This window comes from Alligator mississippiensis, chromosome 1, assembly GCF_030867095.1.
Source record: "Alligator mississippiensis isolate rAllMis1 chromosome 1, rAllMis1, whole genome shotgun sequence".
Taxonomy (NCBI): Eukaryota; Metazoa; Chordata; order Crocodylia; family Alligatoridae; genus Alligator; species Alligator mississippiensis.
Window position 1 is genome coordinate 261,780,462 of NC_081824.1, and position 25,340 is coordinate 261,805,801.

General features: G+C 42.3%; 1 long non-coding RNA gene across 2 annotated transcripts; it reads right to left on the reverse strand.

The window, feature by feature from the left end:
* Positions 1-9,433: 9,433 nt before the first annotated feature.
* LOC109280285 (uncharacterized) lies at positions 9,434-22,741 on the reverse strand. Of its 2 annotated transcripts, XR_002086545.2 has the most exons (3): positions 21,788-22,741; positions 19,852-19,949; positions 9,434-13,248 (listed from the first exon to the last, which is right to left on the reverse strand). It is a non-coding gene; the product is annotated as an uncharacterized LOC109280285 (long non-coding RNA). The 2 variants fall into 2 exon arrangements; XR_002086544.2 differs by lacking the exon at positions 21,788-22,741 and having other exon boundaries at positions 19,852-20,805.
* Positions 22,742-25,340: the final 2,599 nt, after the last annotated feature.

Consider the following 25,340-nt stretch of genomic DNA (forward strand, 5'->3'; position numbering starts at 1 on the left):
GCCTCTTCTACAGGACTCGCTCTACCACAAGTGGTGGGATGGCTTGTACCGGACATCACTGCACTGCCTTCACCAACTTTTCCTCAGAAGAGGCTACTTCTAATACAAATGCAATTCTCTGCTTGTACCCCCTGGCCAGAATATGGCTACCTGGTCTTGCCCAAACAGCACAACGTAACTATAGTAGACTATGGTTTGAAACCATTTTCCTTGTTCTGCCCGCTACAGGCACAGAGAAAATCTCCATCCTCTATCAGAGGCATCACAAACTTTTCTGGGCATGGGAAGGGAGGGAATGAAAACAGGAATTATACTGACCACTGGAGAGTGGGAGAGGAGTATGACCTGCCTGGTCTCTCCTCATTTACGTAGCATCCGCTACTCCTGCTGCTTTCACAGCATGGTCTGGGCTGCTGCTGCTGAGGGATAAGTAGCAGCATAGGTACTCTGGGGCCCCTCGTCATGCCCCATTTCTTCCCACCTCCCCTCCCAGAGGTAGAGTTCAGTCTCTCATGGCAAAGCCCCCCAGAGGGAAAGGACATAATTCCACACACACCCCACAACCAGATACACCCCTGGGCCTCTGGCCAGATACACCCACCTCCCTATGGCCAGGCTGTGCAGGGCTCTGCATGCCACGGAAAAACTCCTGGTGGCACCCCCTCTAGATCAGCGCCCCCGCTTGCCCCACCCTAGTTATGCTACTGCTCTCTCTCCTCATCCTTCAGGTATTTGAAGACTGTTATCAAATCCCTCCTCAGTCTTCTCTTCCCCAGACTACATAGTCCTAGTTCTTTCATGCTTTCCTCATAAGCCATGCTTTCCAGGCCTCTAATCATCTATGATGTTTTATGATAATGGGGTGTAGGAATTATATTTTTCCTCATCTTTCAAAACAATGATTACAGTCACCAGGAAATTAGGTAGGCTGAGTTTTGCAAAGGTGATTAACAGAAATTTTTGTAATTTTGCTGCAGCACTGTGGTATATATCAACACTTTTGATGTTACATCTTTTTTGCCCTCCTATATATGGCACTAAATATTAGGGCTGTACAAAGGCAGCACGGGGTGGTGGGGAGCAGTGGGGATTGCCCCCCACCACCAAATCTGGCAGGAGCCAGATTTGCCCAGGTGAGTTCTGGGCTTTTTTTTTTTTTTTTTTTTTTAATGGCCAGGAGCTGGGGTGGGCAGGGCAGCCATAGGAGGGGCTGGGAGAGCAGGTGGGGGTCAAGGGGCTCATGGCAGAGCCCCCCACGTGGCATGGGGCAGCAGGAATCGCCCCTCCCCCCAGCAGCAGCTACTGAGTGAGGGCTTTTTGGCCAAATTGGCCAAATCTCCGAATCAGTTTGGGACAGTGATTCGAATCACCAAATCAAATCACTGTCCTGCAAATTGGCTGAATCTGAATCCGAAGTGAATACTAGCCACTTTGCGCAGGCCCACTAAATATTATCATTTAATTCCTTTATCCCTGGTTCAGCCAGGCAATTAAAAAAATAATCAACAACCTAACTTGGAAAATGGGTAGCCTGGTTTTGTCCTAGTCACTCCCAGAGCTGTTAATAAGCTGATGATAAGATTTAAGTGAGATTTTTCTATGCACCAAGTCTTTCTGAGAGTTCAGTAAAGCCTAACGTTGTCTCCAGATGTCACCAGGCTTGAGAAGTTAAACTTCCAAAAGAGTGCTAAATGGTTCTTTGCCTTTGATATCTCTCTCCCCTTTCATATTTGATAAAGATACAGTCATTTCTTCAAAGCTCTTTTAATTGTGCCAGAGCTATTATATCAAGCACCTCAAGTGAATTTTACAAATTGAAGCTAGTCTTTGTCTTGATTTCATGTCATTTTCAATCTCCTTTTTTTTAATGTTGATTCCTTCTGTTCCTCTCTTTTCCTTTCCAGTGTGTGTGTTTATTTAAATAAAGGTCTGAGTCAGTGATTTACTGTAATGGCAAAAAAAAAAAATCTTCTCTGACCAAGACTTTGAAATCCCTGAAACCACTCATAAATCCTCCAGTCAAGGTAATACAAATACAATACAATACAGCACACACTTGGAGAGCTCATCTGACCAGTTTTATCCATTTCAGGTGCATATACTGCTCTGTAGGTATATCTGGTGATCTTGCTAATTCTTTACCTTCATACCGAGTCAGAGACTCCCACACTAAGCTGGGATATGTCACCACAGTTTGTGCAGACATTTCTTGTACTTTAAGAAGCTCTTTAGCTGGAAACAATAATTCACTGTGAGTGACAATGCACATATAGATCAGGAGGATTTACTGAATATAACCTACTGTAGTCTATCCATCAAAGTGACATTCAGGCTCTTATAGAATTCCAGTTTATGCCTGCATTCACAGTATCTAATGAACACTTCACATGTCCCTATAATATTTTGTTTACCTAACAAGTATTGCTTTTGATGTGGTTCTGTGAAATAGAGGAATTTCCCCATAACAGTAGAAATATCTTCCTTAACAGCCCATACTGACTTTTGTTCATTGTGGTTAAGATAGCATCATCTCCCACCTGGTCTTTTATTTTTCAAAGCATTTTGGTGGCCTGCTCTGGAGCAATTTGGGAACACCATTCTGTTTTCTGCTGCGAACTTCTCTTAAGCTTATGTCAGAAACATGGCTTCTGTTTGGCTGATGCCTTGCCTGATATAGGATAGACTACAACAGCCCTGTCCAACTGGTAGACTGCAGGCCAGATGATCCCCTGAAGGGTTAGCATGTGGCCTGTGGGCTCCTGCCTAGCCACTATTCACCCTCTCTATTTGCTCCTGCTGCAGCAGCCACAGCTCTTTGTTTCCAGCTAAAGAGCTTCTTAAACTACAAGAAATGTTTGCACAAAGTATGGTGACATATCCCAGCTTAGTGTGGGGGTCTCTGACTCGTATGGAGGTAGAGAAGGAGGGGAGGTGAGATTCACATGAATGGGTACTGTGTACATGGCAAGGAAGATCAGTGTGCATGGCTGGAAGAAATGAGGAGCTGGACTGTGTTCACAGCTGGGAGTGGCCTGGGCAACATATATGGTACAGACAACAGAGAGAGAACTGGCTGTCTACACTGGGGGGAGGGGGGCAATGCACAGCAGCCTGTGGGTGGGGAAAGCCTGGGGGAGGCATCAGCACAACATATGACCAATGGGTCTGTGACTGCATGGCTTGTGGCCCCAGCTGCCCAGATGCCCTGGACTATAATGACTCTAGTTCCTTTAGAGTCATTTAGAGGTGGAGCCCAGAGTCTTCTAATGGTTGACCCTTTCCCAGTTTCTGACCCCAAATGAGTCTGATTAACGCTCTCAGGTGAGCCCATAAAATCAGAGAGAGTGAGAATGACAAAATGTAAGAGTTTGCATTTATCAAGTAAAGATGCTTATTCCAACCTCTTAAAAACTCCCACCCACCACTCGTCAGGTTTATGCCTCTTTGCCTTCACATGCCTAATAAGTGAGTGTCTCGGTGACCTGTACTGCTGCCTCCCTCTTGAAAGCAATCAGTACTCTGCACTCCCAGTTCCTCAGCATTGGCCTGATGGTCTCCTTCTTCAGCCCACTTATTTGACAGGCTGTTTTTTTTGCTCTATTCTCTCTCAAAAAAACTCTTCTCACCTACATCTCTCAGAGCAAAAATCATGCCGAACCTTCTTTTCTTCAGAACTGGAACTATAAACATATTATGTTGCATCTGTTTTTGGCTTTTAATACACTTCAGATACAAGCTGCAGTCAGAAATCCCATTTTCCCAACTATTTAGATGATCTAATAAAAGATACACATTTACCAAAAGAACCTTCTCTGCCTATGTCCTTGGACCAACATGGCTACAACCACCCCCAAAATCTGAGACTGAGTTTAGAATGCAACTCCTTTCCCACACCTTTGAGTGAAGGTACAGGGTGGAGTATATTTTATATGAAGCATTTTTCTCATCCTAACTATAAACCAGATCCTTCAGTCACCTGCAACTAAACGGGCCCACCTTCCAAAGGAGTCTCTACAGACTATAGAGTCATTCTTGCTCCATCTTCCTCTGGCCAAAGAGTTATTTAATTGGAACTTCTTCAACAATAATAGCTGACCTACCTCCGAATATTCTCCAGTCCCATGCTTAGGACATTCTCCTAAGTAGGAGACTTTGTTCAAAACCCTGCTCTAAATCAGGATTTGAACCTGGGTGTTCTGTAGCCCAGATAAATGCCCCAACCAGTGCACTAGGACATCAGGAGGTACTTGAGATGGTAGGAAAGGGGAGAGTGTACCTAACCCACCACAGGAAAAGCAATTGAAAGATGCCATCTGGGTCATTCAGAGACCCTGGAATAAGAATCAGTGTCTTAAAAATGCTAGTATATAGGTCAGACCTTGTTTAAATATGCATTAAAACAATATTAATGTCACTGACCTAACTAATCAGAAGAGCAGCTGCAGCCTCAAACCATTTCAAAATTGTTCCTTCTGCAAAAGACTTACCTGCTGCCCTTCAAATTCTTCCTTTATCTGAGGGAAAAATGCCAGCAGATGTTCAACTATATTGTTTTTAATAAAAAAGAGAAACTTAAAAAGGGTACATTTAAATAAGGACGCTTAACTTCTATTTAATGGTCCCTGAAGGTTTATAGTTTGAGACAGTTGGCAGTGCAGCATAAGGGAAGTCTGTGTTGCTGTTGTTCAGCTGTGCTTGGCCTAAGGTTAACTGGTACTTCATGTTCTGGTACAGCTAATCTCTAACTTTCTCTCTGGGCACAAAATATTTGCTCATTTTGGGAGGGGAAAAATCACATACAGAGCAAAGATTACTCATAACTGCCATAATTTAAGGGCAAAAAGAATCCGCTTATCATATCTGCAAAGTGAATCTAAAATGAGAAACAAGAATAGCCCATCTTGGTTAAAATGCAGCTTCTGCAGAGATTCCCAGACTTCCAATAGGGAGTTACACAGTTTGCGAGGGACACGCACACACAAATACACACACACATGTTTGGGTTCCAGCTGATCTTGAAAGCAGAATGAAGTAGTCTGGGCTCACTGGCAAATAGAAATGCATGTTTTATGAGTCATCATAAGTGAAAAACATACCAAAACAATTTAATAACCACAGATCCTATATCAGATGGGTGCTGCATGTGTGTCAGTTTATAAGCTCTCTGGGGCAGAAATTGTTTTTTATTCCATGTTTTTACAGTACCTAATACCATGGGGCCCTTCTCTACAACTAGTGTTCCTCAATGCCCTAACACCACAGATATCATATTTACCTGAATCCAAAATGATTTTGAATTTAAGACAACCCACCAATAATTAGATTCTATACATGGACAATTATAACAAATTTACCATATTTACGCATATACAAGACAAGGTTTTTCCTGCCAGTCAACATGGAGGAAAAGCCACCATCTTATCTTCACATACAAGGAAACTTTATTAAATACATTGTCTATCATTACACTTCTGCCAAAAAAAACAGCATGTGCTCAGGAATGAAAACTAACTGTGAAGTTGATTAAATGCAACCAACACTGAGCATGACTACAAAACATGTGGCCCATACTGGGCAAACATACTGCTGAGAATGGGAGAGTGTGTGTGTGTGTGTGTGTGTGTGTCCTAAAAATGGGCAGGCATTCCCTCCACAGGGAACTAGCAATGTGCCCGAAGGTACTGCAATACCAGGCCAGCACTGGGAGAGCCAGAGCCAACCCTAACACCTTCCCCTTGGTGTCAAAATGGTACATTTGATCTTCTCTAAAAGACTGAGATGCTAATGAGAACTTTTTTTTTTAATAATATATTTCATGTTCGATAAGGTCAAATTATCCATATCAGTTCCAAATCATATTGATTGAGCAGAACTCAATCGTTCCAAAAACCATGTTGATTGAGCAGGCAAACTGAATCGTTCTAAACACCACGTATGGCACTACAAGCAGCGAGCATTCTCCATCCCAGATCTCTCACCCTGGGACTTCAGATACTCCTACAACCATTGGCAGGCATTCTATGTGCAGGCCCTAGCCTGGAGGTTTTGGGACTCGGATACTCCCAGGTACTACAGGCAAGCATCCTCCATCCCAGACTCTTAAGTCCAGGACTTCAGATCCTCCCTACATTTGATTTTATCCCACAAGAGGCCGAGACACTGATGGAAACTGATTACTGGGGCAGGTTTTTATACTGCTGGGGCCAGCATAGATGATAAGGTTTTTAGAATGATTGAGTTCTGCTCAATCAATATGATTTGGAACTGATTTGGCTAATTTGATCTGGAACACAAAATGTATTATATTTGGTTTAATGATTTTCACAGAAACTGCAAATTCAGGAGGTCTCCACAAAAAAGTGCACGCCCTAAGAAAAGTGCAGGGACCACGAAAAGTCATGACATCAAAGGGGGGGGGGCAGAAAGAGAAGAAAGCTGAAAAAATAGAAAAGGGTGGGAAGCCCTGGCATCCTGAAGTATGGGGGAAGGAAGAGGTGGGGAAGAAGGGAAGGAGAGGGATCAAATTGGAGGCTGAGCCCTGACATATGCTTAGTCCAGGAGTCAGTCAGAGTGAAGTCAGGAGGGTTTTGGTGCCTGCTTTTAAAAGAACCCACAGGCATGTTTCTGCAGCATGCAAAAAGAAACAAAACTCATGGAAGAGGTGATATCTTTTATTAGACCAACTAGATATTTGCAAACAAATTATTGTATTTATCTGAAAGCTTTCAGGCACAGTCACCTTTCATCAGGCATAGGAGAGAGCAGAGATTGTAAAAGTTCTCCTAGGTAGAAATGAAAATTCATATATTTCATTGCATTGGGGGTAGAGGGGGAATAACCCCCCTCCCTGCCCCCTCTGCCTCAGAAGCCATGCCGACTGGCATCTAGACATGCCCGGCCATGCTGGTGCAGTAGCAAGGGGGAAGCTCCCAGCAGACCCAACTCAGGTCCTTGCCAGTGGGACAGGGAGGAGGGAATTCACCCCCTCTCTGGCCAGCTCAGCCAAGGCTACTGCCTGGGCTGGCCATGCACCCCACCTCAGCCCCCCCAGCACAGCTTCCTTGCAGCCGAGGGCACATCTAGTGCCCCCCGGCTCCTGGTCTGAGCAACTTCAGGCATGTGCTGGCATTTCCTCAGTCCAGAGGGAATGTCTATGCAGTTGTAAATCAGTTCAACCTAGGCAGATTAGACTAATCTGCAAAGATTGAATCAATTCAGGTTCTGGCTTTTTGAACATCTGTCCCTAGCCTAGATGTGTCCAGGAAAACCATTGCTGATCATCTTCTGGAGTTCAAGGTACTCATGAAGAGGAAGGCTGCTGCAGAGGCCGAAGGTCAGAGCAAGAAGCAAGAGACCATGTCCTCCCTGTTTAACAAGGACCACAGAAAGCAGCTTGGCACTTTCCTTTGTGGAGGCTTTTGCAGCAGTGAACATCCCGCTGGAGAACCTTGATCACCCAAAGTTAAGGGACTACCTGGAACAAAAGGTGGCAAATGTTAACAGTTTCCATGGGTCAACAAGCTTGGCCAGGACTATCTCCCTGCAGTAATTGCTTCACATGTACAGTCCACAAAGGATGCCTTGGCAGAATATCATTTCTTTTCAATCGTGGCTGATGAAGCCACCGACCCTCAGGACAACTATGTGTTTCATATTTTATTTGTACCAGGGAGCCGGAGCAACCAAGACCTGCCTGTGTTTCAAACTGAGCCAGTCCACCTCACATCTGTCAATTTTTCTACCGTGTTCCAAGCCACCATGAAGGTAACTGTCAGCTATGGTGTAGACTCTAGCAAGATCTCAGCATTCCTGTCTGACAAATGCCATGTACATGTGCAGAGCTTTTTCCAATGTTCTCCAAGGAATGCTGCCCCATGTTGTTCATGTCACCTGCAATACGCACATTCTATCCCTAGTAAATAACATCTGGTCCACACAGTTCCCCAAGGTGGATTGCCTGGTGACTTTTTTTCGATAAAGCCTTCAAGCACTGTTCAGGCTGTAAGGTCCACTACAGGGAGTTAGTCACCAATCAAAGAAGATACCACTGTGTCTCTGCCATGAGAGCCTGTGCTCACATGATGGAATTCCTGGTTCAATGATGTCCATTACCACATCGAGCACATGCAGCACTACCAGAAGTTTGTGAGTGAAGAGCTGGAAATCACACCCAGAACAGAGAGAATGCTCAAGCTTTGTAATCTCTTAGGGCGAGATGACATCCAAGATCAAGTGATGTTTCTGGCTGACAGTGCCACCCAGTAAAGAGAGCTCTTGATGTGGTTTGAAGGCCAGTAGGCTGTTAATCACCATGCATACAACAAGGTAATGAATTTGATAAGCTGGGTCAAAGATAGGGCATCGCAAGAACTGTCAAGTTGTCCTCATGGAAACCAGCGCAGAAGGGAGCTGTTCAAGGCAATAGCTGTGAACCTGAACCATTAGTACAGGTATGACCTGTCACTGCCACCATGGTTCAGACAGCTGGCTACTAGGGTTGTGCAAAACAGCTGTGTTTCAATTCAGTTTTGGATTCAGCCGTTTTGGAGGACAGTGATTCATTTTGGTGTTTCGGATCACTGCCCTATTTCAGCCAAATCTGTTTCAGAGATCCAGCTCTACCAAATCTTCTCCAAATCTGTTTTGAATGGGTTGCAAGCTTCGCACAGCCCTACTGCCCAGCTGGGAGGGGTTTGAGGCTGGGGGCTTCGGGGCCTCAGCGGGGAGCAGGACGGGGCTGTGGGTGGTTCATCTGGGGGAAGGGGAGGGCCACTGCCCCATGCAGACAAGGAGACCTCCTCACAGATCTCTGATCCCTGTCATGCCAGGTTGTAGGGCAGGGAAGCAGCACAGAGCAGTGAGCAAGCCTGCTATTCCCTGCCATGTGACTCAGATGCCTCGTTTCATTGTGGAGATATTTCTAAGCCTTCCATTTCAATTCAGATTTGGTGTTTCCAGCACTGAAACAGCCCAAAACACCTCCAAAATGAAACAGCTGCCAACATTTTGCACAGCCCTACTGGCTACACCCACTTCCTTAGTACTGTTTGCATTTTGGACCCCCGAGAAGCGTCTTTGCTGAGTTGTGTCCCTCAGCTACTAAAATCAATCCCAGAATGGAGGAAAGACATGACAGCTAACGTGCTGCTTACATGAACTTCATCACAGAGTGCCAGATGCCCGTGTCCATGCCTGTGTTCTGGGACTCTGTCTGTGACCGATTTCCATATCTTTACGCCCTGGCAAAATGCTGCCTCACCATTCCTATGAACTCCCTGGATGCTAAGTGTGACATCTCCATGTATGGACAAGTGTTCCCCAGACAGAGACAGAGAATGTCTCCAGCCACTGTGGCTGGGTGCAGCATGCCTACATTTAATACACATCATGAACTGCCTGTCATCAAGATAGCATTCATTTTTCAGTAAATTCCTTTTATAATATCCTTTATTAAAGTGTATATTGTTAGTATTAGTTACAATTCATGGTGTACATAATATAGCTTTATTTTCATAAGCTATTTCAGTTTAGACTTTAAATAAGTGCTTAGATGGTATTATTTAATCTAGTGTATATAGTTGGTATTAATCAAGTATATGTAGCTGGTATCAGTTAATAAAGTATATATAGTTGGTATTTGTTATAATTCATGGTATCCATTGCTTTATTTTAATAAAATATTTCATTTTAGAGCTTAATTAGGTGCTTAGACTGCTTAATAACAATGCATCAATTAATAGCTTCCATGGGCTTAATCAAGGGAGTAAGGCCATGAAAGTCATTAATTAATGCATTATTTTTAGGCAATCTAAGCTGTGCTTAATGGTTTTCACGGTCTTGATCAAGCCCATGGAAGCCATTAACCACATTTTAGACTGCTTAATAATCCATCAATTAACAGCTTCCACGGGCTTAATCCCCTTAATCCTCTAAACTGCAGTTTAGACTGCTTAGTAACACATCAATTAATGGCTTCCACAGGCTTAATGAGGGGATTAAGTCCCTGGAAGCCATTCATTAATACATTATAAGCAAGCCCTGGTTTGGGGCCATCTGGCAATCTGTGGGGAGGGACAAGACTTCCAGGGCTCCTCAGCCAATCAGAGGCATGGAAGGACCTGCTGCACTCTGACTGTGAAAGTGGCACCAGGCCCTGTACTCAAACTGCAAAATCAGTGGGCAGCCACCTCAAATACAGTAAGTCCGTACCTATGGAAGACCAGGAACTTGCTCATGTACAGACATACAAACTTCCCAATCAAGGACTGCATCAGAATGGGAATGAGTGAGTTGCAGGTATACTACGGGAAGACAAATGAAGACAACAAGGAGAAGCAAGCAGAGGATGCATGGAAAAGATAAGACTGCCACAGAATGTTCAGAAACAAAACGCCCAGAGAAAACAACAACAACAAGGAAGAAGACAATGATAGTAACAAAAAAGGTGTAAGCCACAAGCACAATGGGGAGGAAGAGGATGATAAAGATGATGTGGACTAAGGTTTGGGGAGGAAAACAGAGGGATTGTGGGGGAGTAGGGGTAGGAGGGGGAAAGGAGAGTAGAAGTAATGGAGGTGGTTTCCTGTGATTGTAATTGTTTGAAATGGCAGTGGGCATGAGGGCATGCAGGAGCATGGTAGAGTTATTATAATGGGGATGATGATAGTGTAACTGTAGATATGGTTTGTGGACTGTCAAGTAAACCATATCAGTCATGAGACAGGTCTGTAGAGGTATATATTTGCAAAAAAATAAAAAAGGTTTCTACTATATATAAATAGGTACAAAAGTGTTGCTTGAAAGTGTATTTACGGAGTACCTGTACTAAAATTTGCAGCAATTTTCAGAAAAAGATAAAATGCATCAATACTGGATGAATTAAGTCTATGAGTACTATATGCAAATTACTACAGGTATGTTTCTTTCAAGGTCAGTGTTTCCAGATTTGCCCCTTGCTTCCGTGTGCTCAGGGAAAGCAGAATCTGACAAGTAAGAAGGGGGAAAGGGGCTGAAGGGGGGAAGATGTTGCAGGGGGGAGAGGTAAATAGAGCTACCTGACCCCCTCCCCCAGATTTATTTACCCTGTTGTATGGGAGGTGGTTCACATTCAAAGCAAACCTCCCCACTCCAATCCCTGGTGGCAGGTGCCATGAGGCTGATATTAGGGAGAGTCTCCCCAGTCTCAGGTTCACTGGGCTTTAGACCTTTACAAAGCACCCCAGACCTCCAGCCTCCCACTTCTTTAAGTTCCTGGAACACGCATGGAAGTAGCAGCTGTAGAGGTGGAAGCTTTACTCCCCAGTTGCAATTTGGGGCATGGGTATCTGGGGCGGCTGGAGCTCCTAACCCCCAGCTACCGGTTCCTTGTACTGTGGGTCTCAGTACACAGGGAGCTTTAAAGAAAATTGCTGAGGCAGCTACCCTGAGCTTCCCTGCCATTTTTTAATTTTAAACCTCATCCCCAGCAGCTCTGGCCAGGCTGCCCAGCAAGGGGGATCAGAGGATCCCAACTGGGTTTAATGTCCCCAGTGGGGGAAGCTCTTTGGCTCCTCCCCACCCCTACCTTGCCAGAAGCGTTTGATTCCCCAATCCAAACACCCTGGCCAGACCTGCAGGGCACAGGGTTTTGACAACTGTGTGTTTGTCAGCCTGGCTAGATTCATAGATTCACAGATGTTAGGATCGGAAGGGACCTCAATAGATCATCGAGTTCGACCCCCTGCATAGGCAGGAAAGAGTGCTGGGTCTAGATGACCCCAGCTAGATGCCTATCTAACCTCCTCTTGAAGACCCCCAGGGTAGGGGAGAGCACCACCTCCCTTGGGAGCCCGTTCCAGACCTTGGCCACTCGAACTGTGAAGAAGTTCTTCCTAATGTCCAGTCTAAATCTGGACAACTCTGGTCTCCAGCCAGACCTGGGGCTGTTCCAGCCAGGGCCAACTATCAGCTGATGGTCAGCCTGGCCTCAAAATACAGTGAAGTTGGTTTGAGTCCAGTGGTAAAATCCTGGGGGCCAGCTGACCATCAGTTGATTGTTGACTGGACTGGAGTTGTGGGCACTCCTCTTTCAAGTCACCAATGCAGGGGTAACCTGGGCTCCTCCTGCTCTGGCAAATAGTAATGGCATGATTGGGATTTGATCCTTGATTTTACCATCACACCTGTTACCATGCATGTATAAGATAGTAGAAGGCACACTTGTTGGAATTGGGGATCAGATCCCAATGCACTATTAAATGAACATGTGCCAAGGGACTAAAAATGGCTTGGACATTTCTTCTGTACAACTGTATCACGGAGGTGTGTGATTTCTGTACCAAAGCAGTTATACTTGTACATCCTCCGATTGGGATACCCCTTTCAGGATACCTCATGCTGGTACAACTTACTTCCCTTCCCACAGTAAATATGTGATGCTGATCCAAATTTGTGATGCTGATCCAAATATGTGATGCTGATCCAAATTTCACCCAGAGCAGTGGAGTTGTACCCCTCTCACTGTACCAGCACCATTAAAACTGCACCACACATATGAATAGACAAGCTTTGAAAATCATATAGGCTTTTCAGAAGATCCCTGGACACAGCACTACCAGACAATTAATTATATCTATATTTCTGCTCCCACTCATCTATACAGTTAGACTGATATTACTTCCTACTTCCTTCCCTATTGTAATGCACATGAATGCTTCAAATGAAAGTTCTATGCAAGTGTTATTCTTTCATCAGCAAAAGGAAAGTATTGTGCTATACTTCGTTTAATGTGGAAGCTACAGTGATCACAATGATAGTCAGTACAAGCAGTCCTCGGACTTACGACAAAATTGGTTCCTGAAAACTGCATCATAAGTTGAAATGCTGGAACTTGGAACTGTTTTTCCTATAGGAAACAATGTTATACATGGGGGATTGGTTCCTGAACCAAGGCCCGATACCCTATTTTCACCAAAAATAGCCCAGAATTTTGTACTCAATCAATTATAGATGAATAATACAGTTACATTAAGAGCATTTATATTGTAAATATCAATCATTGATTTGGAAGGATTTCTTTGAGGTGACTTTGCTGGACTTTTTGAAGGGTTCTTGGCTGGAGTCTTCTCAGGAGTCTTGGCTGCAGGTTTTTCTGGAGTCTTGTCTGCTTCCTTAAAGAAAGTGTCCAAGGAAGTTTGAACAGATATTCTCCAGGGAGATGAGCGATGCCGCGAACTTGTTCACTGACATGGTGTTGCATCAGCTCAAGTGCTGTAAAATCAAAACTGAGGTCAGAAAGTTGAAACAGGGTGTCAATTTATAAATGTTGTAAGTGCGAAACGTTGTAACTCGAAACATTGTAAGTCGAGGACTGCCTGTATTTGCTAAGAGCTAGAACAGGAAAGAACTAGGAGATTTCAAATATCACTGTGAAGCATCAGTATTTGCCACTCTTCTTTCTATAAGATTAGCTGCAACACTTTTAGCTGATTAGACGGGTTTCCATTGCTTTCACACCTATGTAACTAGAAGGTGCCCAAAATTTTTATCTGCATTACACTACAGCTTAATTTGTGACATTGTACAAAAAAGGTGCCAATTGGCTGTAGCACATAATTTCACTTCATTGACATGTTTGCAACATATAAACTGCCTACTTTGTTTTACAGCTTCATAAAGGATCACATTTGCAGGGGCCCAGCGGGTAACACAATGATGCGAGGCAACCAGCATGGGTTTATAGCAGGCAATCTGCCTGACTAGCCTGGTCTCTTTTTATGACTAGGTCACCAAGTGCTTAGATGCAAGGGAGAAAGTAGATATTATTTACCTGGATTTTAAAAAGGATTTTGACACAGTGTCGCATCCAATTCTTACGAGTAAACTGAGTAGCTGTGATGTCGATTTTTTTCACAGTAAGGTGGGTGAAAAACTGGGTTCTGGGACGCACCCAGAGAGTGGTGGTAGATGGGGCAGTTTCTCCCTGGAGGGATGTGGGCAGTGGTGTCCCCCAAGGCTCTGTCCTGGGACCAGTACTGTTTAATATCTTCATCAGCGATTTGGATGAAGGTGTTGAAAGCACCTTGTCCAAATTCACAGATGACACTAAACTATGGGGCACAGTAAACACACTGGAGGGCAGAAAGTGAATTCAGGCAGATTTGGACAAACTGGGGAAGTGGGCAGATCAAAATAGGATGCAATTCAACAAGGATAAATGCAAGGTGTTGCACCTGGAGAGAAAGAATCTCCAACACGCCTATAGATTGGGAGGTACAATTCTGAGTACAACAGCAGTGGAAAGAGATCTCCGAGTCCTGGTTGACGCAAAAATGAACATGAGCCGCCAGTGTGACTAGGCAATAAGCAAGGCTAACCACGCTCTTTCTTGCATCAGCAGGTGCATCATGAGCAGGTCTAGGGAAGTAATAATTCCCCTCTATGTAGCATTGGTGAGGCTGCAGATGGAGTACTGCATCCAGTTTTGAGCGCCACACTGCAAGAGGGATGCGGATAACCTTGAGAGGGTTCAGAGAAGAGCTACTCATATGGTTGAGGGCCTGCAGGTAAGACCCTATGAAGACAGACTGAGGGACCTGAATCTCTTCAGCATCCACAAGAGAAGGCTGAGAGGCTATCTTGTGGCTGCCTACAAACTCATCAGGGAGGGGCAGCAGGGAATAGGGGACACTCTGTTTGCCAGGGCACCCCTCAGGGTTACCAGAAATAATGGCCACAACCTGAAGGAGAAGATTTAGATTGGGCATAAGGAAGAAATTCTTTATGGTGAGGGTCGCCAAAATATGGAATGGGTTTCCAGGGAAGGTGGTGCTTTCCCCTACCCTGGAGATGTTCAAAAGGAGATTAGACAGGTATCTGGCTGGGGTTACCTAACTCCAGCACTCTTTCCTGCCTGGAGCAGGGGGTTGGACCCAATGACCTACCAGGTCCCTTCCAACTCTAGAAATCTATGAAATCTATGAACTTAACCTGACTTTGCACATGTCCAGAAAGACAGGCCATTGGAAGAGAGAGATACATTGTTGGGGACAGAAGGACAATTTATAACAAGCAGACCAATCATAGATGTGTCTAACAACATTAGCCCCAGTCAGAATCATCTTCTGTGATACACATATGAAGTGGAATTAATAAGCACCTGTATTTGCCAGGAACCACAGGGCACCTGGAATTATATACACATGGATAAATCTAGCCACATGAAACTACCTCTGATCTAGCATTGACTGTGTGCAGGGAAGTATAACAAATGAGATCCAGAAAGCACAGAGGAGAGTATGTAGTAGGGTCCACTGTTCTGCTTATAGTAATATAATCTATATGCATGAAGCATAGGGTCAGTTGTTTTTCCCTTATGGGAAGGCACTCCCATGGATCAATCAGAAGGGAGGATTTCAATCTAACATTTGAGATTTATACCTTTCTTTTGCACATTATAGCACTTCACACTGAACATTCCATTTGCAATTAGCTTCTCAGTGATGGAGATTTTAAATTTTTAAGTACTCTGAGTCAATAAATCAACAGATTAGAGAAATGTTACATTTATTTGTGATGCAAGCTCTCTCTCCACCAATCATTATTTTTGTCTTCAGAGAGAAGAGGATAATGCCAAAAATGAAATCATTATCAGGGAAAAACAACATTAGGACCATACACTGCATTACATTAGCAAATAAGAATTTCTAGGAAACACAAAAATTACAATGCTAAACCAGACATAGGGTCTACATAGATTAATATCTCATCTCTGACAGTGGCCAGCTCTGGACACTTCAAAGAAAGGTTTAAAAACTATACAGATACTCATGCAATAAAGAGACCATCGTGTCTTGTGGGGTATGATTCTTCCAAATCCCAGATAGTTATTAATGCCTTAAACATGATGCTTAAAAACACTAATATTTTTTCACTCTGCCTAGTCCAAGTTCAGATATTCTTTCTATAATAAATCAGTTGTCCCCAACCTTTGCTGGGCAACAGCCCTGGGCAAATAATGAGCTGAAGACTGTTCCTATCAACCTGAAAAGTAATTTTTTAATCTCCTGTGGCCTCAAGCAACATGTTGCACAAAAGCTACCAGTTAAGGACACCTGATAGAAATGGTATTCTTTTCTATACATGCTTGGTTGGTATCCTACTACATTTTTTACTTTAGTTGTAATAGCCAATGCCCGAGAGTCCCACAGGTTCAATATCTCATATGAAAACCAAGTATATCTTTATATTCATTTAAACAAAGAATACTTTTTTTCATTTAATTGAATTTCTCTGTTCCCTGTATTCTGAGAATGGATACAGAGACATGTCCAATGCTCCTCTTTAAAACATTCATTATTTTAGATAGTTATATTACTTTCATCAGATAAGACAGCTCTACTCATCTTTTCCATTCCTCTACCAATTTCAAGTGCTGTTCTTTGCTGTTCTTTATTCTTTTTTTCAGAAATGGGGTAACCCAGAGTGACCACCACAATAAAAATGTGGGCATGTATCTAATGATCTTCTAATATTTTCTAATATCTGAAAAACAACATTGTACACCGGTTATACTTTCAGTAAATTATTACCAGAGATTCTAGGGTCATTCGGACTACAGCTGACTTTGAACACATCAATGTGTACCAGTAGTTCCAACTGCTCTTCTTAATGTGCATTATATCTTGCACTTGTCTAGGCTGAATTTATCAGTTGCTGAGTTGCCTGAATGACCATAAAGGAGTACTGAGCAATACATAATGATTTCTTTCAGAATAATTGGCACAGCTGTAAACTTAATGTATGTGTCTGATACCATGTCTACAGTTAAAAACACTCCATTACCTGATCTAAATGCAAACGTGTAGTTTGATAAAGTAGCTTCAGAGTGCTGGAAAAGACTGGAGGTTTCTGACCATTTCTCATTAATAACACATCAGTGTTAATCTTCTTAAGGATAAATTGGCAACTAGCCATAAACTACATATGCACACACAGGCCATAAAATACTTCAACAGCTGAAGAAAGGTTTGAACTAGCATCCTAAATCCAGTCTCCCTCAATCTGGGGGTATTTTAACATCCTCCTCCTTGGAACCGAAATAGTATCGGCTCCAAATTGGATCCAAACATGGGAATCACGTGTATTCCAGATTCATTTCCAAAAGGAACTTATAAGATTTCTGCCACATGGGGCATTATTCTTGCTGCAGCATCTTTGCAGGAGTTTCATGCCCTGTAATGCAAACAATCATGATCCTGAGAAATGTTTTAGACTTCGACCCAAGCCTCAGTTCACGTGTTAATCCTGACTTTGACATTAATGCAACCACAGTACCCCCAAATACATTCCACGTCTAATGAGAGAATAAAAGTTATATTAAAAAAGACAACACTTTGGGTCAAATAAATCATTTAACTCAGGCAACCTAAAATATTTTGGTTTGATTTTGAATGAGTTAAAATTATTTTTTAAATAAAATTGAAAGATATTTTCAAGCAAAGTCATTTCCCATAAAAGAATCCTATGTTTTATTTTGAAAATATGGAAACTAAATATTTTAACTTCTGGGATTTTTTTATCTTTTTCTTTTTTAAACACAATATATTTTGGGAGGGAAAGAAAAATTATGGACGGTCTCAGTGGCTTTAAGTTTGTATTTTCCAACAAAAAAAATATTTGGGCCAAAAACATTCTTCCTGGCTCTCCCCTCATTGTTTTAGCTAGGTGCTAAACTGCCAGAGGCAATTTTTTTTTTTGAGGCCTAGACAACATGCAGCATACAAGACAACAAGAAACATCAAAAATGTGCCAATACCCTGAGAGTTCAGTGGTTGAGACTCCTCATGGATCTTTTTGGCTTCTCCACCAATGGCTGGTCTTAACCCCTACTTCTTTCTTGTCATACCTATGCTTACTCATGACGAGTAAGAGCCCAGCACGCTTTTTTAATATTAATCTTCTTACTTGTTCATGACATTATTTTTTCCCTTTAGGAACATGGTACGGTAGAAGGGGATGAGATGACATTATATATAAATATAATAATTATTAGTATTATATTTACTGCACAGCACAAAAAAGTCTATGTGCCTCAAGATAACATCTTAAATATCCTCCTATTTACCTCCCATCAACCCATCACCTTCACTCACTCAGCTTAATCCAGTCAGTTCGCTTGTGGAATGAACTCCAGAATGATTTTATTATTATCCTGCATGGTGCTGAGTTTATAGCCACAAACCTAGAGCTGAAGATTTCATTCATTCTAACAGTTTAAAAGTGCACTGGATCATTGCCTACGTACATGCAGGGGTTATTGATGAGTTATAGGAAACGTTACAATTGATGCCAGAAAACTCACTGAGGGTGGGAGCAGGGAAATGTAAGTTGTCCTTATGGGAAATCTTTGCAGCGTTTACAATAAGGTAATAATAAGTATTATATCACCATATATTATGCTATTGTTAATGTTGCAGATTGACCAAAATGTACAAGAAATGCTGTAAAACACCTGCAAACCCTTAATACTTAGAGCACTCCTGAAATATTAATGTGAAGGCACATCAGTTTGGTTTGGGCTTTTTTAATTTTGCTTTTGTAATGTTAAGTTGTTATCATCTTGCTGGTGTTCAAATACTATAGGAACAGGAGCAGGATGCATCCAGCATATGGGTAGAGAGCAAGACAAAGCAATACATGGACTAAATTGGAAACCAAATCTCATGTACAAATGATTATTAATACTAATTTCTACTTATTACAAAGCAGCTTCTTTGCATGTATGACATTGCCTTTTGCACCCCATACATGACTTTAATTAAGATCTAACTTATTCATGACTATAATTCAGATCTAACTGCTAGTCTAGTCGAATCAGTGTAATTAGTCCCAGAGGGCATTTATAAGAGAACAAGGTTTTCTTTTCATCTTTATGTTTAGGCAAACACGATAGAAACTGGAAGATCATTTTGAGAATTTTGTAATTTAAAGAGCTCTGTAAAGCTAATGGGAAAATTCTAAACAAAAACATTGTTGCAAAGAACTCCCATAAAGGCTCATTTACTTTAATTTATTTGTACATGATATGCAATAGGAATGAAACAGTGAGATGATTATCCAACATAAAGTTCATAAACTTTTCTTAATCGCTTCCTCAGCTCATTAGGAAATAAGTTAGTGCAGGTTTATATAACCCCTCCAAACCTCAGTTTGAAAAAGATGATTTGTCATATTTTTTTTCTCAGTTTCTGGGGGAGGGGAGAGTTATGAGACGGTCATGAGCCTCCCTGACCTACCCAAAGCAACTGCACCTGCTATTGGATACTCAGGAACACCCACTGTCTGTAGTCATACAGCATCTATTACCATAGTATCTATGCGAATAACATCCCATGAGGAAGGTCAATAGAGAACAACTCCAATACTTATACCTTCTTCTACTCAAGTCATGCACTGAGTGTTTTTTTTTCTTCTTTGGCTTTGTACCCTATCTCCTATCTGCCATCCCCATCTCATATCCATACTTGCAATATCCCCTCTTCAATTTCTAGAATCTTGATCTTCCCACCATGTAAGTAATTATCCAGCTATTTCATGTTGAGGAACACCCAACAAAACTCATAGACCAAACCTCCTCCAAACACTGTGTTTCTCTATAACTCACTCTCAAAACATTTTTTAATAAAGTCTTTCAGGAAAAGCTGTATAGGCGACCCCTTTACATACTCCTTAACAATACTAAGCCAAGTAGTTCAGAAGTTTAAACTTATTCTCAAACCTTTGTTACTACATTGTCAAACTGGTCCTTTGAACTCGCCTGTTGTTTCCTAGTATATTATTGCTGAAGGGGCAATTTTCAAAGTGCAACCTTACCTTCTGTTCAGCCAAGATGTATGCCAAGTTATATCCCAGAGCTCAGTAAGTACAGTAGCTGATTTCACAAGCTCCAGCCCTTATTAGAGCAAGCATCCCTATATAGAAAAGCAATTAAGCATAGACTTAATTGGCTTTCGAAGTAAGTAGGACTTAAATACATGCTTAGACTTAAAAATGTGTTTTGGAATTGAAGTCTTTGTGCCTCAAAGAGAAACTTTCTTTAACTGCCTCCTGAAAAGTAGAAAAGATATGAGCATTTAGCACTAGAGAGGAACAGAGAATACTTACATTCCATATACAAAGATGTCCATTGACTCAAAATGCTCCATAACATAGCATGAGGTTGATATAATGCATGTATTGATACTGTTATTAAATGACCTTTAAATGCTCTTATATGACCTTTAAAAGGAGAGCAAAGCCTGGGCTACAAAATGACAGCTATTTGCCAGTAACAAGGTTATATCACTTTTAAAAAGAAAAGTTGTATAGGTTCTTTTCAAATTACTTTTCTAGCTACATGAGAGTGAAAAAATGAAGATGACTTTGTTTTCCCTTTGTTTACTGTCATTGTTCTGAACTAAACTGAACTGAATTACTTGGATGACAAAGAGCTGCAGGAGCTTAATTCTGTTCTCCCAACAGTTTTGCACCCGGACACCTCCATTAACTTCTTTCTTTTCACCTTCGTAAGGAGACAATCAAGCTCTCAAGAGCTTAATAATTTATTTAAATGTTTCCCACTTGTCACCAGGTCTGCTCTAAGATTAAGCACTCTGTGTACTCAATCAGTCATGAATACAAGCCAGTCATTTTGATCTTAGCCCAGCCTCAAGTATATTGAAAATTAAATACCTAGATGTGAATCTCACTTAATTTTCATAGATGTTTTTGAGTCTTTAAGTCCCATATAGCCATATCAAGAAAAGACAGTGACAGTGTAGGAGGCAATTGAATTAGCTTTACACAGATGATTTTAAGGTGTTCAGTGATGAACCCCCCCCCCCCCGCCCCCACCTCCAAGGGTCTTCTCTTTCTTTTTTTTTTATAAAGAACTAAATATATATGATCCTCTCACAATTCCAAAACTATGCAGCATTATAAAGGAACCTAATCTGAAGTAGGATAAAAAATGAGAGACTACTCCTATTACATTACCATTTTCATAGAGCTCAAAAGCAGAAATTATCCCCATCCTTTGATGGGGTCTGTGTTACACATTATTACATACTGCGTAGTAATGTAAGATCACTGGTTGAGATCTAAAATAGAATAGCCTACATAGGCTACATAATGGAAGGCAAGAAGAGATCAAAATAAGTTATAAATGTAATAAAACTTATTAAATTATCCATTCAGCCCAAGTGCCATCATAAGATTTTTCTCTAGAGTGATTTCCTAGAGTTTATCCTAATCTATTGTTAACTTGCCCTTGGTAAAGAAGCTTCCACCACTTCCCTTGCAAGATAATACATAGCCTAAAAGAACTCACTGTGAAGAAATGCTTCCTGATTTACAACTCTAATGCTTCCTTTTAAAATGTCTTCCCATTATGCCTGGTCATTCCTGGGCCATTTTAAATATTTCTCTCCCTTCAGTGATTTATTGCCTCCAAGTTCCAGCACTCTCACTCTTCTGGTCCCAGTTTAGTAATTCCTCAAAAATTGGCCACTTTAATCTTTCCTTACCAAATAATATGAAGTCCCTGTCCATATGGCTCTCTCCTCAACTGCTCCAGTTCTTTTATTATCTCATGATGTGATTCCCAGTCAGGAGCATCATATTTGACTGAGTCTTATGCAGGTTGAGGTAGAGAACCCAGGAGTTTTGAATCCTACTTTCTTGCTTTAACTATGCTGTTAACTGAAAACCAAAATATTTTTATCTCAGGGGTAGGGACTATTCATGAAGATTCAGAAAGTTCTTCACTTACCAGATGTGGTTTTCTCTTTTGTATCATGTCAGGGCAAAGGCACGCACACACATACACACTTACTGGATGAAAATTACTCTTACAAATCAGGATGAAATCCACGTTTTGTTATGGTGCATTGCACCTAAAAGATGCCAGGTGGCAGTAGAGCCTCAGAAATAAACAATGAGCCATCAAGCCCTATTTTAATTACTGTTGCGTTATCCATTTGCTTGTTTTTTGTTCATTTTCTACTCTATCTACTCTCTTACACTTCATTTTTTGCCAATCAGTAATTTTCTTTTGTGATTTGGGAAACTAAAAATATCTCTCACAGGGATACTAACATGGAGGTATAAAGAAATGTTGCTTCTCGGATCTGAATCTGCAACACTAACTCATGTTGACGAGCACTTGTTCACATGACTAATCTCAAAAAAAAATTAAAAATCATTTTAAAAAGCCTTCATATGGGTATAGTTGCACGTATTTCCAGTTGCTGTTTTCCAATGGTCAATCAAAAATTTCATCCTGCAAGGCTGGATTAAAAAGACGTTAAAATGAAGTAAACTATTTCAGACAAAAGCTAAAGAAAGAATGAGAATCTGAATTAACAAGCCTGCTGATGCAAACCAGATTGGACGTGAACTCACTCTGCTCCACACTGCTAAGTTATAGCTCTGCAATGTACAAAGAAGAAAAACTTACTCTGTCACTGCAGTAAATATATATGTGCCTTTGAATACCCAGAGGGAGGAGATCTGCTAAGAAAATGCCATTCTTATTCCCATTTTAGACTTGAACTTATTATTTTACAGCATCTAAAATGTGTAAGACATCATCCATGGAGGCTGTAGTGAGTGGAAGAATGAAAGAATGATTTGGTGAGACTAGGTTAGAGAAGCTAGAAGAGACAATTTACCATATTACCTGAATATAAGACCACCCTGAATTTAAGATGACTCCCCAGTAATTAGATTCTATACACACAAAATGTATACATTAATTATAATTTTCCATGCCTGGAATCTAATTATTGGAGGATCACCTTAAATTAATTCTCCCCACTACTGCAGGTGGTAGGGGGAGAGGTGATGGGAGGAGCAGTAATGGAACAGGCAGTGAGGGAAGAAATAGGGTAGGCACATGGTAGGGCAGGTGGTGGGGGGGCTATAACGGGCAGACAGTGGAAGAATCAGTGGGGGACAGGCAATAGGGGGCAGGTGGTAGCTGGCAGGCAGTGAGAGAGGCAGATAGATTACCCCCTGCTGCCTGTCCTCCCCACTTGCCCCCCATTGTTCCTGCCCTCCCCCGTTCCCCCCACAGCCTTAAGCTGCCCTGATCCCCCTTCCCCTGTCCCCACCACTTTTCCACCTCCACACCACTTCTCTGCCCTGCAGGCTCAGGTACCTGTCCCCCCCCAGAAGTTTCTTCCCCCGCCTGCCCCTCTTGCCTCCCCTTCCCCAGCTTACCTTTGCTCTGCACTGGCAGGCTCCATCCCTGCTGCAGCCTAGGGCATGCAGCATGGCTCCAGCCCAGCCCTGTAGCACTGGCACAGACCCAGCACTGCTGCTACTTGGCCAGGCTGAAGCATATACTCCATGCTCCAGGCTGCAGCAAGAACAGAGCCTGATGGCACAGAGCAAACGTAAGGAGGAGTGCAACAGAAGGGGAGAGAGAGGGCTAAGTGGCATGGGAGGAGACTGGGAGCTGGGCATGGGGGGAGGAGTGGCTGGGCATGAAGAGGTAGCAGGGGGCAGGTGGCAGTTATGGCTCTGGCTCCAGCCCTAACCCTTGCCCCCACTGCCTTGTGCTCACATGTAAGACAAGAGGCTTTTTCCCTCCATGTTAAATGGAGGGACAAGGGACCTCATCTTCTAATCAAGTAAACATAGTAATCTAGTGTAATTTTACCCCTATTACTTCTCAAGGCAATTTTATCATGGATTCATGTAATGTACATTGGTATAAATCTGTGTTGTGTGTTTACTGGGGGAGGGGGGGATTTACACTGGAGTAAAGACTTATTACATTGATGTAAACATGTTGGACCAGTTCTTATCCCACTTATTAGTGCCCAAGTGTGATCCAATTCAACTCTGTTTAAGTCCCTGAAAAACAACTAATCTGAAAGTTGGGCAGGTCCTTGTCCTACTCACTGCTTTTTGAGACTTAATCTTAAGGTTTAGGGGACAGCATGGGCGCAAACAGAAGATATATTTGTTGTGTGATTGGTCCCCTGAAAGTACTCAACAGCGGAGCCGTGACATATGCATGGCTGCAGAGCACTTTAAACCTGGTCGATCATGCAACAAATTAACCCTCATCTAATGAGGGATCAGATGAAGGCATTCCAAAATGGAGCACCTTAGGGAACTTGTTTTCCCTAAAGTCAATCTGACAGCACAATTGGGGCTGAGCTTGCCCCCAGTGCTGTCTGCAGGAAGGGAGGGGGGAAGGAGGAGGGGGAAGGGAAGCTGCAGGCTGGGGTTTGCCCGGCCTGAGCTGGAGAGGGGGCAGATGGATTGGAGCCCCGCTGCCTTGCACCCTCCTTCAGTTCAGGCTGGGCAAACCCCAGCTTACAGATCCCCATCCCCACTCCCTTCCTGCAGACAGCACCAGAGCTGGCAGGGGAGGGTGGGGCTGCATTAGCCCAGGCCCAAATGCGGGACAGGCAGGCAGGCAGGCATGGTCCCCAACCCCAACCCAACAGATGCCACAAAGCAGAGCAGGGACCTGAACATCAATGAGTGCCCCATGTTACAAAAATAGATGTATGGATGGATTTCCAAGGACTTGAGCAAGGACTTGCTTAGACAGCTAATAGTTGGAGTAGGATCAGATCTATTACATGTTCAATCCCTTAGACCGGTGCTTCTCAACCTTTTTAAACTCAAGACACCCCTTGATAGACTTAAGATTCCCCCCTCAGAAAATGCTAGGGCTTTGTTTTCATGCTTTTTTTTTAACCAAAATAATATAAGCAATTTTGTTGTGAAGGACTCAGAAAGATGAGAACAGGTCATAATGTTTTTAACACTATGGAAACCTGTTTTATATCTCTAGTTTTAGCTTGTGAATTGTGTGTGCACACCTAACAGTCCTAACATTGTGTGGCAGCCTACAGCAAGCCATAGGATTTGAATCTGTCTAGTTTCATTTTCTAGCCATTGGATCTTGTTTTACCTGTTGACTGTAGCTCCCTCTATTAGCAGGATCCATATTACTTGGTACCAATGGTCCATCATCTTCATTATTTAGCAACACCCCAACTTGAAAATTTTGAATGTAATGGTTTTTTGTCCTCCCTCTAGGTGATTAATAAACATGTTTGATGGTGTAGACCCAAGAATGAATCTGTGAGACCCTACCATCTACTGACAATGAACTGCTGTTTACAAAGTACATGTCAAGGAATATCAGTTGTGTAGTAAATAGATTAAATGGATACTATATTTAAATGTGCCAGGCTGGTCTTCTATTTTTCTAAGTTTCTTAATCAAGTTGTGTGTTATCAGGTCAAATGTCTTTTAAAAACTTTATTATCATTCTTTTGATGTTTAACCCTACTTTC